The sequence below is a fragment of the Meles meles genome, chromosome 14 (assembly GCF_922984935.1).
Source record: "Meles meles chromosome 14, mMelMel3.1 paternal haplotype, whole genome shotgun sequence".
NCBI classification, from domain to species: Eukaryota; Metazoa; Chordata; class Mammalia; order Carnivora; family Mustelidae; genus Meles; species Meles meles.
The window spans coordinates 6,367,182-6,382,980 of record NC_060079.1 but is presented as its reverse complement, the minus strand read 5'-3'; the positions used below and the strand labels follow the sequence as shown (position 1 = coordinate 6,382,980).

General features: G+C 40.0%; 1 protein-coding gene across 2 annotated transcripts in view; it reads right to left on the bottom strand.

The window, feature by feature from the left end:
* The window catches only part of TNFRSF19 (TNF receptor superfamily member 19), an 88,926-nt gene extending 75,279 nt beyond the window's left edge, over nt 1–13,647 (bottom strand). The window contains exon 1 of one of the 2 annotated variants that reach the window (XM_045978555.1): nt 13,231–13,647. The gene's annotated coding sequence lies outside the window, so the exon portion shown is untranslated. Of the gene's footprint in view, nt 1–4,456; nt 4,640–13,230 lie in introns of those variants that run through there. The other variant, XM_045978554.1, reaches the window with a different exon arrangement.
* Nucleotides 13,648–15,799: the final 2,152 nt, after the last annotated feature.

The window sequence follows — 15,799 nt, the reverse complement described above, 5'->3', positions numbered from 1 at the left end:
CTAATTAGGGATGATATTTTAGCTCTTAGGATTGTTATAAGGGCTAAAGCAATATATGTGGAAAATATGTGCAACTATAACTTGGTATTGAAATATAAATTAGTAAACTGAACAATTCAGTTCAGGACACCACTTCGTGAATACAGTGCTATAATATTAACAAAGCTCACTCGAAAATCTGTTATTTATTTTTCTAATTTTAACAATTAAGTAACATTTCTTCCTTCCTTCCTTTCTTTTTTTTCTTTTCTTTTTTTTTTTTTTTAAGCTCAACACAGGGCTTGAACTCACAACCCTGAGATCAAGACCTGAGCTGCAATCAAGAGTTGGTTTCTTAACCGACTGAGTCACCCAAGCACTCCTTAATTCAGTAACCTTTCTGAGAATGATCTTTATTTTTTATCTTACAAATGACCAAAATAGATAAATTTCAGAATAATTCAAATAATCTGGATAGTTTTTCCAGAATAAATGAATTTCTTTATTTTTTCATCCTTTAAAGTTATTTGATTTATTATCTAACATACAGTGTATGCAATACATAACAGTTTTCATCTCATAAAACTGTATCACCATTATGTAATAAAGCTACATTCAACTCATACATTTTCCAATATGCAATAAACTGAAACATTTTTTAAAAAATCAACATTAAAGTAAACTGGCAGGCTTACCATTTATAAAATCAGCATTGAAATAAAGCCAATGCTATACATACAGTCTTTTACATTTTAATGGTGGAACATAATCATGAATGACTTAGAAATAATGTCCATGCCATACGCTCAGAGAATAAAAAAATCAGTTAGAAATTTAGGGTACAGCTATTTCCAAACAGGACAATAAGCCGTGGCCTCTAGCCTGCCTCTATCTTAGCCTTCAATTTCATTATGTTCTGAAAATCATTCCTGCTACATCATAGAGCTGGCAGCCTCTTTTGTAGCCTAGGAAGCTCACAAAGGCATGTGGTAATAAGCACATACATATTGTTGTTGGCTGGGGAATGAGAAAGATTTCCCTTTTTCAAATCATGAAATATTTTCTACTAGAAAACTCAACAAGCTTTACAATGTTCTGTTGCCAAACACAATATCTTCAATTCCCCCAAAGTTCAAAAACATTAGGGACCAGTCACTGTCAGTCTTCTCTCTCTCTGTGTGTGTATGTGTATACACACACACACACACACACACACACACACACACACACAATTTTTTTCTTTTTTTCTTCCCCCCCCAAACAGAACTTAACGTAGGATAGGGGTTTTGGAGACTAATTCTTTTTGTTTCTCTGAGTTGTAGACTCTATCATCTTTGTGTTCAGAAAATCACTGTCAGTATTCTCAAAATGTAGCATATTGTAACCCAGGCAATTCATAAATCTCCCCCCCACCATTCATAAATGTTTCTCTATCTCAAAATACAAGTAGAACAACTGTAGCATCAAGGACTGTGGGGACCTCCAATGCCGACACAGTGTATCTTAAGAGAACTGTGCATAACCATTTCTAAAACACAGCTGTTTCAATTTTTATTTTAGAAGTCTGGATCAAATCCAAAACCTCTCTTTGAAACATCTGAAGTGCTCTTTTCCAGTGTAAGTAGTGTCCATTCCTTCAGATCTCCTCATATTAGACCTATCCAAGTCCACTGAAGAGTGGCTACATAATATTTAATCTTTAGATATACAAGTTCCTTTGTTTTATCTAATTACTGAGGGGTCCTTTTTCTCTTTTTTAAACCCAGGTTTTAAAACTTCAGTGTAAAATGTACATATTCTGTGATGTGTGGATTAAAAGATAGCCCAATACTGTTTAAACATCTTACTTTTAAATGTAAACATTTTAGCCAGATAAAATAGAATGAATGAACTCACTGCTTAACCTGTAAATCATGAAAAGAAACTGTGTTCATACGGCTTTACTGTTCTTTTTTCTTCGGCTAGAAAGTTACTTTAAAAAGGCTATGAACGTTTAATAATCAGCTGCCACGAGACGAATGTACTTCACTGTTGAACTGTCCTGGCTCTCTTATCACATAAGCAGCTGTCTATTTATTTGGAGTGTACATTTATTCAAGGTGGGTTCTTCTCATTCAACCTGTGGTGAACATAGATAGGGCAGGTTAGCCTTTTCCCGCATTTTAAATGCTTGACTTTAAATACTGACTCATGAGATTTAAAAGGACTTGCTTTTTCTTCCCACATTCAAGATGCCTGCAGTTTTTTTGTTTGTGTTGTATTAATGTCTGAATAATGGAAATAGTCACAGGGGGTTGGGTTAAGCTTCAGTTCAAAGATCTAAATAGGTGAAAAAGGAGAATCAAATTCTCACTTATGTTTCAAAAGTCTCCAACATGCCCTTGAGTCATGTACTGGTAAATTAAACTAACATATTGAGGACAGCATAGGACAATTACATGTCTCCATTCATTTTCTATTCATATGTGTGTGCAGGTAAGTGTAAACTAAAACTGATGATCATCTGAGGTAAAAAAAAATTTTCATTTTCTGTTGTTTTGAAAAGCCTCTTATAGCTACTTATATACTAGCAGTGCTCCTTATCCAAGTTTCTAGATAGGAAAGGTACTTTAACACTGCAACTTCAAGTGTGTAAAAAGTCTTCAGATGTTCTTAACCTCAAATTCAAGACGCAGCCTGGGGCTCAGAGTCAAAAGACACTCTCATCAAAGGGCAGATAACTTCCATCAACATCCCAGAAAATACTAACACTTACTATGGAAAAAATTCTCAAGTCAATAAAGTTATGTGGTCTCAGTAATAACACAGATGTCATAAGACAGTTTCATGGATTTAAAAAATAAAGAACAGGGGCGCCTGGGTGGTTCAGTGGGTTAAGCCTCTGCCTTTGGCTCGGGTCACGATCCCAGGTTCCTGGGATCGAGCCCCACATCGGGCTCTCTGCTTTGTGGGGAGCCTGCTTCCTCTTCTCTCTCTCTGCCTGCCTCTCTGCCTACTTGTGAGCTCTGTCTGTCAAATAAATAAATAAAATCTTTAAAAAAAAAAAGAACATACAGAGCTCATGATAACGTTCTATGTACTGATGTCAAGGTAGTATTTTCTCAATGAAATTGCATGTCTGTGTTTTGTAGTATTTTCAGAACGACTTGATAAATATCACCCACCCAAAGATACATTCTTTTTAAGTACCCACATTTCTGTGAATAATAATTAATGTCAAACCCTTTCTTCCACAGTGGGACTCAATTCTCACCCCCTCGAAGTTACTGATCTTTAAATCAGAGAGTAAGGAGTGCTTGAAATATTTGTAAACTACACGAAAGTAGCTTTGGCAAAAATGCCTAAGGTAAAACTGCACAGCAGAGAACATATTGAGTAAATCCTGAACTAATGCAGTATAATCCTCCCTTTTGAAGAGAAGTATCTGATCATGAAATAACAGCATATTAAAATCTTCTGTTTGCATTAAGTCATGTTTAACAATAACTGTTTCCTGTTTATGTGAAGAAATTGTCTTCTACTAAAGGAAAACCCTCAATGGAGTAAAAATTACACCTTCATAAATATTTTCAGTTAGTTGTTTCAAGAATTACGGAACAAGGCTTATGGTTTTGTTTGCAATTGAGTCCTTTTATAAAAATGCAAAATGTGACACGATTTCCTAAATGTGTGTTTGATGAATAGTTGGCTACCATCAAAACAGATCATCCTTGAATTTTAATCCTTCCAAATTTCAATTTCAAGAGTATATTTGTAAATTTCTATTCCCGTGAAATGGCATTAGAACCTAGGCAAGGACTGTGAGCGCTGACCTTTCTCTCGAATGTATTACATGCTCCACCCATCCCTGTACTAACAGATAGTGCTGATACCTGCGAACGTTACTTTCCCACGGAATGTTCTGTTTATGGACTACTTATAAGCGCTGGGAGCATTCTCGCTGCACCTCCCAGCAACAGTGGGTAGGCAGTCCAGGCCTGCACTCGGTTCCTCCGGAGCGGCGGGAGTCCACGCAGGGACGCCGCGCAGCTGCGAGGTGCCCAGCACCGACCCTGCAGCAGCGCCACCGTTCCGGGCCGGGGTAAGCCTCACGCAGATTTATTTACATACTCACAAACCTTTGGTTTTCTATTTACAAGATCCCTGCCTGGAAAGACGAAGTCCCGTCCCTCCCATCGTGGACTGAGACCGGGAGGCTTTCACCCTCCCGCGTCGCTCCCGCCGTGGCTTCCCTGGTTCCAGCGTCTCCGGTGCCTTCTCCCCAGGCAAGACCTCCTGGCCTGGCTGTCACCCCTGCCCAGGGGTCGCCTTCTCCCGGCTCGGTCCGTCCGCCCCCTCTCCTCTGCACTGGAGCAGCCCTCCCCAGCGACCCTCCCCTTCGGCAGCCGCCTCTTCCCGGGCTGCCATTCCTCGGGGAATCCACCCGGGGCGAGGACTAGGGACCGCTGCGCAGCCCCTGGCGGAGCCGGGCACCTACCTTCTCTGTCCCCTGGGACGCTCCGCCGCCCGCGCTCCGCGTCCTGCCCTGCAGGTCCAACCGGACTCGCTGTCAAAGGGGCGCACGAAAAAGGCCGGGTGCAGCGTACCGGGAGGGCTGCTGGGTCCGGGGTCCTCTCACCGCGAGCACGCCGAGCGCTTCCCCGCGCCTCGGGCTCCGCGCTCCTCGGTAGCCCGGCAACGGCCGCCGCCTCCCGCGCCCCGCCCACCCAGGGCCCCGCCCACCCAGGGCCCCGCCCGCTCCTGGTCCCGCCCCCGGCGCTGGGCAGCCTCGGCTCGGCTCAGCCAGGCTCTCCCTGCAGAGGTCTGAGGCGCGGGTGGCGCGCCCCCTGCGGCTGCGGATGCTGGTGAATGAGTCCCGCAGACCGACAAGGGCCACAGGGTTGGGGCGGGGGAAGGGGAAGAAACGGGAACACCAAGATCAGCAAGCCCTTGGCTATGTTAGGGTAACTGCCTGCAGCGAAGGGAGATCCTTCCTTTTCACCCTGGACGTATTTTTCCCAGGACTTTTGTACCTTTCCTTTACCTGATTACATTCTACCCAGCGCCTGCTTTTGCGTAGGTGGAAAGCACCCCCCCCCCCCCCAAAAGGATGTGGCACGTTTACTCTGGCTGATCAAAATTACCAGTTCATCAATAACCTTCATATTCATTCATTGATGTATTTTTTTTTTTCCAGCAGATAATCAAGGCACACACCCCCTCCCCCCACCCCAGGCAGAAACCTCTAGTGGTCAGTGAAGGTGAATCTTTGTACGAGCCAGTGTCCGCCTCTTCCACACCAGCACTAGCCCAATCCAACCCATAGGGTCGCTCAATATGCTCAAAGTCCTGGCCATGCGGAGGAGCACAGAGTCCAGGTTCCATACCTCTACAACTGCTTTGTGCAAGGTGTTGAAACTTACAAACTTCAGTTTGTGCATTTATGAAATGGAGCTAACGGTGCCCAGTTTGCAGATTTGTTGGAAGGAGTAAAAGAATCATATGTATAAAAAAATATTTTTCAGCAGTGGAATGCTATAGAAATGTAAGCAATTATTGTTTCAACTGTCCAGTGAGTAAACCAAAGGCAAAATTTCCTTCAAACACAGGATACTGTGCATGACTCTGGTGCAAAGAGGCATCCACTTTTTGTGTGTTGGTTTTGTTTTCCTGACACAACTGCACCACTCTTTGGATGGAACAATAGCCTATGTTTCCTTACCATACCTCAAAGCCCATAGTAGCTCCTCAATAAATATTTGTTGAATGAATAAATGAATGAGTAAGTTGTTCTAATTAATTTCTGATAGCTGGTCTTGTGACCTTGAGAACGCCATAGTAAAGACCAGGTTCTTGTGAAACACACGTTAAAAGTATGATCATTCCCAAGTGTTACACCTCAAGGATATCTACTTCAAATCTAACCCAGCCAGAACATAAACCTCAATAACAATTTCTTTATAAACAAGTTACGAATACTATGCACTATCTTATTTGAACCTCGAGGTAAATCTCCCATTCTTAGATTGAGAGGTTGTTTATCACCATCCAGAGTTGAGTTCAATTTGCTCTCTGATGACAAGGGGGAGGGAGAGGTCAGGTGGGTAGGTGGGGCTTCCCATCAACTTTATCAAACCATTCCCTCTGGCAAAACCCACTCTCTTCAAGAGGAGTTTTGACAAGTACAGCTTTCTCCATCCTGCTGAATGCCCCCCCCCCAAACTTGGGCAGTTCTAGCCTAGCATCAGGGGCTGCTGCCCAGCTAGCCTGTTCCTTCATTAAAACACACACAGAGGAGTCTGCCACATTAATTGGGAAAGAGGAAGGGAGTTTCCCTAGCCCGTCTGTGCTGTCCCCAGTACTACTACATGTTCTGCACTAACATGCTTGTCATTATACAGAAGTTATCTGTTCATCCGAGCTCATTTCCTCACCTAGACTTCAATCATCTGAAGGCACGTCTTATTTTCTTGCAGTCTCAGAGTCTAGGACATAGGGTACTCAGTGTCTTTGTTAAGATGGATTATTTTTTCTTCCTTGGTAAGGTGTCTCTACACTCACCCTTTCTTCCCCTCTTTCTCTTGGTCCCACTACTTCCATCATGGTACAGGTACCCCCTACCTTTCACCTGAATATTGCCACAGTTGGCCAATCTTTCTCCTTGCTGGTCTGTCCAGCAATCCTTCTTCCTCTGGCCTTTCATCACTGGTACTGGCCAATAAAAAGATTTACAAGAGACGCCTCATCGTAAAGAATGACTTTCATACTCTTTAAATTAGCATTCAAAGACTGCCATGGTTGGGCTCCACCCACATTTTCAGTCTTATCTTTCTCTTCTCTAGACCACACACTTTATATTCTGGCCAAACTGGTCTGCATGCCTGGCCTCAAATGTGCCCTGAACTTCCCTTTCCCTTTGCTTTCTGAACTTATTCTCCGTACTCACCTATTTCCCCTACTGTGCTGACTCTTTACTTACTTACCTTACTCCTATTTCAAAACCAGCTCAAAAGTCACAACTCTCATGGGTCCATCCAAGATTTGTGGACTTCTTACTACCATGATAGCACTTGCCACCTCCCTCGTGTCCTAACTGTCTGTGACTTAGCTTTCTTCCTTAAGGAGTTAAAAATTGTTTCAGAGAAGGGGTATATTTTGTTCAAACTTGCATTTCTGATAATATCAAACATCCAAGCAAATGTTCAATAAATGTTTTCTCAGTGGAATTTAATCTGCCAGCTCAGGAAATACCTCTTTGATTTCAGCCAAGGGCTCTTTTATTTCCTGGCCTCCTTTTGTACTTAGAGACAGTAAGACATTATTTGGTCCGTTAGTTCTTGCATCATTTCTTGTGTATTTGATTGATCTGCCTGGTTAGCCTATTGGTTGGCTACAGAGAGAGAGACATTATTTTTAACATACATGGACCTTTGCATCAGATTATCTGGTCTCAGATGCCAATTTGCCATTCACTAGTTGCATATCCTTGGAAAAGGAACTTAACCTTCAATTTCCATTTTTTTAATCTGCGAAATGTGTTGTTTCTTTGATGGTTATTAAATAAAATAAGGTATTTAAAGCACTTAGCACTATGCTCAGTACATAGTTAATGCTCACTAAATGGCAGCCATTATTAGCAGGAGGACATCTTCTATAGGGCACCCAATGCCTAGCATCAGTAAATAGATGATCATTGAAATGATATTTGACAATGGGGACAAAGACCATTGAACCCCTGCACTCTGGTTATTGTATGCATCTTATTCTCTAAAGAAGAAGATGGTTAAGTTAAATAAGTATTCCCCACTTTATCACACTCATTCAGATACTCTCTTCCGGTATCTGAATGGAACCCAGAGCCACAACTGAGCGTCAGCAGAAGTACAAAAAGAATAATGTGATTCCTATGCCCAATCAGAATGAGAATGATGCTAAGAATCGGGGCTGCAGGCATTCTTCTCCCTTTAAAACACTGAATATCAGTAACAGGTTGAAGTTTTTTTAGGAAAAGCCAAATTGTCATGAGGATCTTCATAGTACTGTTGTTTTTAAGATTAAGTTAAGGGCTGGTTTCCAGAAGCCAGTTTTAGCACTATCTAGGCTGATACAAAGTGTATTTGTTTAGGATATTCAACAGCTCCCCCAAATTGAACTAACTGGCTTCTTTTAAAAATAGTTTCAGGGGTGCCTGGGTGGCTCAGTTGGTTAGGCAACTGCCTTCGGCTCAGGTCATGATCCCAGGGTCCTGGGATTGAGCGCTGTGTCAGGCTGGGAGCCTGCTTCTCCCTCTCCCTTTCCCTGCTACTCTGCCTGCTTGTGCTCTTTCTCTCTCTGTCAAATAAATAAATAAAATTTTAAAAATAAATAAATAAAAATAGTTTCAATGATAAGTCATCAGCTCACTAGAAGCAAAGTTCAAGGAAAATTGTTTGACTTTCTAATCATTTCTAGTGTAAATCACTATTCCTTGGGAAATGTAACAGAATGCTAGCTAAGTGAGAATATTGAATTCTGTCAGTTCACAGTGCCTGACACATTGTAGGTACTCATTAAAATTTGTTGAATGAATTACTAAATGTGAACGAACATCTCAAAGATTAATCAGGTTTGTCAAATATAGTTAAGAAAATAAGGGAAAAAATAATCAAGATGCTTATCCCAACAACCACTGCGGCCAATTCTAGACTATCAGTGTAGGGTTGGGCCCAGACATTGAATGACTTGCTCAAGGTCACACATTAAGTTAATAATAAAGCTGGAATAATCCAGGCTCCCTAATCTTAATAAAATCTTACTATACCACTAGTGCATAAACCAATATACATGAAAAGGCCAAAGGGTTTATTTATTTAGTTTATGTAATGTCAAACTTCTGACATTTATAGAGTTATAAGTTGTTATAAGTTTTAGCACTTGCACTGATCTTCATGAATTTATGACACCCCCATTGGCTAGACTTTTCATGTTTCTAATGGGAGAAGAAATGGACCCTTGACTTCCTTCCTCTCTTTCCTATAAATATGGCAGACTTCTCTGTGTGTGCCTTAATGAAGGAACAGGTTAGTTGGGAAGCACCCCCTGTTGCTAGGCTAAGGCTGCCCAAGTACTGGGGACATTTAAGAGGATGGAGAAACTGTACTTGTCAGAACATCTCTTGCAGCGAGTGGTTTATGTGAAGGAATGGTTTGATAAAGCCGATGGAAAGCTCTACCTCCCCACCTCACCTCTCCCTCCTCCTTTCCATCAAAGAGCAGATTGAACTCACCAAGGATGGTGTTGAACCACCTCTCAATCTAAGGACTTGATAACTTCTGAGGGGTCATTCCAGCAAGTGGGTGGTTGTGAGGAACAACCCTGGAGCCAAAGCTGAATGCCTTATAATGGTAGAGGGGACATTAAGTGCAGTTACCAAGGAGCCTCCTTCTGCCCTCCTTTTCATTGCCCATTTCTGTAGATTGGGCTTACAAAATTATAAAGATCATTCTTTCAAGGGGCACCAAATTATTATTAATTTTTTCAGGATGCCTTGGTCTGGCTCTGCCAGCATAGAGAAGAGAGTCTGACCGAGCCAATGCCTAATGCTTGAGTTCTGTCTAGTTGTGAAGCATAAGAAGAACCATTTCTGTCTTGAGATCCTTTATATAGATTCTAGGCTAGGTGATGGAAAACTCTACAAAAATTTCTAATAGCTCTCATAAAATATATCAAAAGAAAGAAAAAATACAGAACCCTCTTTTTGGTCAAAATTTTGGTTCTAATGTTTGCTAACAGTCGAGTTGGGGCTCTATATAATTCTTGTAATGGAAAAAATTAACTACCCACCCCTAGAACAAAAGAACCCAAGATTTGAAATCAGATGGAGTCTAGTGCTGCTACTTAATTAGCTTCGTGATCTTGCATATGGTATTTAACCTCTCTGAGACTCACTTTTCTCATCTGTGTAATGGGAATGCAAACAGTGATTGCAAATTTAAATGAGATCATGTTTTAGGAAACATGGTGAGAGTTCCTGACATACAAATACTCAGTAAGCATTAGTGAATTAATTAATTATTAGTGAGTTCATAAATATTAGTGAATGTTACTAAATAATAATTTGTAAAGCTTCAGATGAAACATTTATGAAGACGATAAGATACGAGGGACAGCTATTTGGTCTCAAGAACAATGTCTATGTTCAAAATTTATAGTCCATAAATAAATCAAATTTATTCACAAGAAAATCCGCCCCCCAGGGAAAAAAGAAGCAAAAGAAAACAAATCCCAAATCTAAACTAAATGATCAAATTCCTAAGCATGAAAATTTTTTTCATCCCAGGAAAAAAGAGTTAATGGAACTCTTAATATGATCAAATGTAGTATGGAACACATATCATGTAAGAACCATATTAAATTTGTGAAGTGAAATCTCACAAAAATCCCACTGGGAATCTCCCTCAATGAATAACAACTTTTAATTAACTATTAGACTCCTCTGGGACCCCACTGACGTCTTCTAAGAAAATATGTATTCCTTGAAAACACACAAAGATGGCCTAGATAATGCCAATCTTGTATATACATGCATATCCAGGCAGAAACACACAAAGTTCTGTATTTCCATGTTGCACTGATACATTAATTTTTGGTAAAAAAAAAATTATTTTAAATGTTCTGGAACATTATGTGTAACAGTAATTGTGTTCAGACTGCTTAGGGATACAGAAGCAAAAGGAACAGTTGGAAGATAACCAGACTAATCCAGTTAACTGACGTATCTACTGTGGAAACGAAAAAATGTATATATTTTGTATATATATACACTCCAGTAGGAACTGGCCATCTTTATCTCTTGAACTGATATGGTTCCCTGTTCAGCTACACAGTGCATTGGTTTCATTGTTCGGTTTTTAGAAAACAGACTATGTGCGGTGAACAAGAAAGAACATTAAATTAGGACTTGGAAAACCAGCTATGTGACCTTGGTTCAGGTAGTCAAGTTAACTTTTCTCTAATCTCAGTTTTCTCATCTGTAAAATGGCTCTAAAAATTCTACCCAGCTTCTTTCATAATGGTAGAGTCAACTCCCTCCTTTCACACATGAGAAAAGCGAGTAGTGAAGTGACTTTCTTAAGGTCACATAGCGACTCTGTGACAGAATCAGGACTAGAAATAAAAGTCTTTTGAAGACTTGGACCTTCTACAGTAACAAAGCTGCCATTGAAGCAATAGATAGGAGAGTGCTTTGAAAAATGTGACATAAGGGTTTCCTTCATGGAAGTATTATGGAGTATAGCAACTTAAGTCACAATCAAGATCATCAGGAAGCAATTAATTAAGAAATGCTTTTGGAGACTGTACCTGTACATTCAGTAATAGCCATCTTTCTTTTAAAATCAAATACAATCTGTTTCATTTCTCAACCAAGACACAAGAAGTAAACAATTAACTGAATTAATTCAGACACTGAAGTGGATTTTCAAGGGCTTGACTTGCCCAAGCTCGTTTTCTACAAAGCTTAAATTAATCAGATAATTGCTAATTCTCCCTTTTGTTTTGCGCTGAGGAGAGTCTGTAGCTGTTAAAATGAACCTAGTAGGAGAATAAACAATCATTTACAATTTTTATGAATCCCAAATCTAAAGTAAGTGATCAAATTCCCAAGCATGTTGTTTCTTCAGGCATCTTCTCCCCTCATTACTTTAAAAACTTAATTTTCTTTATTGAAATGTGAACATTAATACTGCTTTTGTGATTTAAAGAGGATTTTTAAAGCAAACAAATGAAAGAATCAACCTAAACTGATACCTCAGGACATTTTGAACGTGCCTTGTTGCATTGTCAGTAGAACAAAAATTAAATGCCTCTCCTGGCATGACTAAAAACAACAGTTAAATCTTTTAGATTAAATTCTTACTGACACATTTCTAAAATATAGTCAGCTTAGAATGGTTTTAAATAATCTCCACTTAACAGCTATCAAAGCTTTAAAATTAAGCAAACAGTGCTAATTACCCTCCTTCTAATATCTGGAGGAAAGCTTAGAATGTAATTAAATTAATTGGCTCTGAAAAATTAATTACATTTGAAATGAGGCTCATTAGACCTTTCCTTTTTCATCAGAATTTCAGACTAAAGGATAACTAGTCTTATCACTTATAATTTCTTTGTGGTTCAGTTAGCATAAAATAGACCATTGTGATGATAATTATTCTACCCAAATAAATTTAAGATTAGAACATTAAAGTGAACTAATGTGAACACGGAGCTCTTACTTTTCCACTGTATTAAATTCTTGCCTCTCAGTGTAAAGATTTCTGTGTGTGTGTGTGTGTGATCATTGAGTCGACATAAAAAAAAAAAAAAAAGAAAAAAAAAGAAAAGAAAAACCCGAACAGTGAACTTTCAAATTCCGCACTGTGATATATATTTTGGTTTTGCCAAGTTGAGTATAAACTAAAGTGAAACTGTGACTAAAAACTATATGTAGCATAGTAACTATTGATTACTCAGATAGTCTTCATAAACAGTTGGCAAATTTTAACTTACGACAGCTGTCACTATAAATTTAAAGTAAATGTTAATTTAGGAACACTGACGTCGGGAATGTTCCTGTAAATAAGGCTTGTGCTAATCCCAAAGGTTACAGAAAAATCACTAGCGAATTTTTTTTAACCAAACTTGGCACCACTTTAGGCTCCCTGTTTTAAAATTCTTCAGTTTTACACATAAAAGGCTTTAATCATACTTGAATGCCTTTTCAGTAATTCCCTTGAGGATGCAAACTGCATAAGAAAATGTATTTGATAGGTTTACATCTTGGAGGTGGGAGAATAAATAAACTAAAGGAACAGTATTGCCAGCGATGCACTATACTCTTTTATATAAGAAAACAAGGAAAGCATTGGCAGCCAGTAAAGTTCCACTGCCTGTTTACTAAATAAAGTAACCTGTAAATACTTAGAGCAATTATAGCTTACAGATCTCAGGCTCCGAAGGCGGGTTGTGTGCTAAAGTTAGCACTCAGCTTTCTCCTGCTTGAACAACTCATTTCCAAGTAAAATTTGCATGACAGATTGCAAACCCTCTTGTATGAACTATTCAAATGGCTTTGAGAATCATATTTCCTCTGACACATGCATACAACATAATGCAGCAGTCAAGTAGAGAAATGCCTGCTTTTAACTGATTAAACCGGTCTTTTTCTTAGAACACACAGGAAAAGTGAAGCGAAAGCTCCACAAAACATAAAATGCCGTACCTGCAAAGTGCTGAACTCTTTCCAGTACTCACCCTTTCCGCAACTTAGTTTCTCCTTGGCAGCGCTTCTATGCCAAATGCTTCCACCGTCCCAAAAATGTATGTCAGCACAAGCCCAGACGAAACTTCAAATCCAGGAAAATAAAATTAACCATGCAGATCAAAGGCAGAGGAGCAGGGAGATGAAATGCCCGTAATCTGATCGGTGATCAGTTGCAGAACATCAAAGGCAGAGCTAAGTTTATATATATGCAGGGATATCAAGAAAGTTCTCTTTCGGCAGGTAGTCACCCTCCCGCCTCCTAGTCCACAAATTCTTTTGTTTAACACGGATCACGTTGTTTTCCTCTCTCTTTTTCCTCTTCCCCTTTGCAACCAGGCAATACCGGTGGCTCTCCCAAGCCTGGGCTGAGTGGCTGGATCTGTAGCTTTTTCGGTTCCCAAGCTGTGTTGTGGATTGTGTGTTGGAAGCTTTGCCTAGTGCCAGCGGGTTCTGCTTTATCCCTTTCATCTCGCTGAACTGCAGATCCCATGACATCATTCAGTGCCGTGGGACTGGTAGGAGAGCTATAATTCAGCCTGTGGGGGAGTACAGCTCCAGAGAAGCCAGAGTCTGCCTGATTTCTAATCACGTTAGGCTATTGTGCCTCACGCAGTACAGTTTCTGTTATCTGTTTCCCAGTTGGAAAAGACAGCGATTGCTGGAGCGTATAAGATCCCTGATCCATCTGGCTTCCAAATGATAGCATTTAATTGCCTCTTCATTGATAAGAATCACAATTTTTCACAAAGACTGGGTGTCATATATTCAGCGTAGTTAAATATCACTGTAAGACCATTCCAGAAAACACCCAGGGGCTCTGACACATGGAGAGGATAAATACTTTGAAAATGTATCTTTGTTTTAAGACGTGACACATCTTTAAGGATTTAAAGTAAGCTGTCTTTTCCTTGAAACTTAAATTATTAGAAGTGACTGTCAATTAAAAAGCGGTATATTCAATTAAGGTAATTATTCAGCGGATAACCAGCAATTAATCAGTGCCACCCTTTCACTAAGCCTTTGGGCAGACACTTACTCTGACTCTTGGACTTCGTCAGGGATTCTGAAAATTAGATTTTAAAACAATGTGTAGTTCATAGATAGATATAATTCTGTAACACCTGTTGAGCGTTTTTAAATTCACAAAAGAAAAGAATTAGGTAGAGGAAGGCACTGTGCTAGCCCCAGAGCTTTGTGAGCCTTTAGGACTGTTTCTCACAAATCCATAGTTTGCACTCTTAACTCATGAAGCATCCCACATTAGTCTAATTCTCCATAATTTAAAATCAAGGCTATTGCACAACATTTAGCATTTTTTCACTTGGTCCTATACATTGGCAAATTTAATACTATAAGTTTATTTTATTTTTAGTACTTATCAAAATAGAATATAATCAGAAATTTCACCTTCATTACAATCCAGGATTCAGTGCACTTCTAAATTCCAGACCACTCTTTCATGGAGGGAAGGGAAATTTTCTATTTCGTGATGGAAATTTGCCAACTTTTGGAAGGACAGTTAAAAAACATATTTGAAAAACCGAGAAAACAGTAGGATTTCATCTTTCTTTACATAACTTCCCTCCCTAATTAGTTTTGTCTAAATTTTCCCCAAAATGTTTGTAATGTGCCCTTTGAATCTCCAACAAATTTTGATAGCAAAATACTGGTTTGAACAGTTAATGAGCTCCGTATATATAACGTGGAAATGGTCACGTTTATTTCTCAGCATCTCTTTTATAATTTTTCTACCTCATACATCATTTCTCTAAGAGGCACAAAGCTCAGATAGTGTTTGAAGTGCAGGTGTGATTCTTTATGACTTCTGGAAAGTAGAGCAGGAAAAAATTCTCTGGTATCTGGACTTCATATAACATTTCCAGGGCTCCTTTGAATACAACGAAAATATTTAAAAGTACAACATATTTCCAAAGAGGCATGTGCCCATTTCTTCCTGGAGGTCGTCCAGCCGTGCGACCAGCATGAAATCCATATTCCATCACACTTCACACTACACTCAAGAACAGGGGCTCCCGTTGTGACAGTTGGCGACACAACTGAGTGCTCTGTAAGGTTCTTTGCGCTAGCAAGTAATCCTAGCGTCTTAACGGAGTTCAACACCAATGGAAATAGGTGAGGGACTGAATTAGGATTCTTGCCCTTTCACTGAAAGCTTACAGGAGGCATTTGAAAGCAGGGACTCACTTGACAACCAGTCAAGTGATCCTTGATTTATACCAATCTCACCAAGGAAGATGGGTTGTTCAGAATACACGTAGGGAGGCAGTATCATCTCCAATGGAAGAGTTTATTCACCAAGTCACTGAAAATTACTATGAATTGGCCCTCTTGTGGCCACAAACCCTCCCCCTCACCCCACATGTGAGATGAAAGGGGAATGAGGTTAGGGCCCCATCTGTCGCCAGGAGCAGAGTGTGGCTAAAGGCCCTCCCTCCTCCAAGGAGGAGTGACCTCTTGACCCGGGGCTCATTAGTGCTGTGCTTCAGCCCACGGAGCTCCCTTCATTGTGGAGATGTGACCTGGACCATTGTTATTCCC